At 39.7% G+C, this 1,224-nt stretch overlaps 1 non-coding gene across 1 annotated transcript; it reads left to right on the top strand.

Moving 5' to 3' along the window:
• The first annotated feature begins 805 nt into the window (after positions 1–805).
• On the top strand, positions 806–912 carry LOC140853501 (small nucleolar RNA R71). Its single transcript, XR_012136571.1, has one exon. It is a non-coding gene; the product is annotated as a small nucleolar RNA R71 (small nucleolar RNA).
• Positions 913–1,224: the final 312 nt, after the last annotated feature.

Raw genomic sequence — 1,224 nt, 5'->3', positions numbered from 1 at the left:
ATTAACTTGATTTCCTTGTTGGGGTCGTGGACCATTTTGGTTCCTAGGATTTGGCTCAGGTTGGCTAGGTAACCTACCATGTTCTCGTTCATTAATGGTCAAAGCCAGCTGACTTACTTACATTTCCAGACGGGCTATAGCTTGGGTGTTATTATTTATGAATTGACCCGTGGTTTGCATAAAGCTGGTATGTGTCTTCATCATGGCTTCTAGGCTTTTCTCTAAAGAGGTAATTTTTTTGTCATTATCATAGAAGCCTGGCGGGTTGTTCATCACTGGGTTGGACCTTAGATTTTGCTGATTGAAATTTGGATTGCCTACATTAGGATTCTGGGACCATGAGAAATTCGGGTGATTCCTCCAACCTGGGTTATATGTGGGTGCATAAGGATTGTTCAATGGTCCTTGATAGGTGGCATTCACCTATGCACACTCATTCGAGTAGGAACATTCTTCTAAGACATGGTCTGGTGCATTGCACCCTTTACACATGGGTGCAGATATTTGATTTACATTGGCTGGTCTCTATAATTCTAAGGCTTCCAATCTACGTGTTAAGGTTGCAATCTTGGCCTCTGATGCTAGGGTTGGTTGAATTTGATGTATTCCTCCTCTTGAAGGTGTAGCTTTATCAGGTTCCCTAATTGTTTCCCACTGTAAATTTTTCTCGGCTAGGTCTTTTAAGAATTGCCAAGCTTCAGTAGTTTCTTTGTCCATAAATTGGTCTTGGCACATGGACTCTAGCATGATTCTTGAGTTTGAATCTAACCCCTCATAGATGATCTGGCATAGTCTCCAAGTTTCTATTCCATGGTGTGGGCATTGGGTCAAAAGATTCTTGAAACGATCAAAGTACTTCCAAAATGATTCACCAGCTAGTTGGTAAAATTGATTTATTTCATTCCTAATCCTAGCTGTTTTATGATGGAGGAAATACTTTTTCAAAAATATTCCCACAAAGCCCTCCCAGGTTGTGACAGAATGGTTTGGCAGACTATAAAGCCACTTCTTAGCATTATCCTTAAGGGCAAAGTTGATTAATCTAAGTTTGACCTCATCCTCTGTTAATTACAGTTTCATGGTTGCACATACCTCCTCAAATTCTCTAATAAATATATAAGCATCCTCTAATCCTGTGAATTTTGGAAGCATATTTATGATTTGAGGTTTGATTTCAAAATTGTTAGCTGTGGGTTGTGGCAACCTGATACAAGATGGTTGGAT

Source organism: Elaeis guineensis, chromosome 13 (assembly GCF_000442705.2).
Source record: "Elaeis guineensis isolate ETL-2024a chromosome 13, EG11, whole genome shotgun sequence".
Classification (NCBI taxonomy): Eukaryota; Viridiplantae; Streptophyta; class Magnoliopsida; order Arecales; family Arecaceae; genus Elaeis; species Elaeis guineensis.
This window is presented reverse-complemented; position numbering and strand designations above follow the sequence as displayed.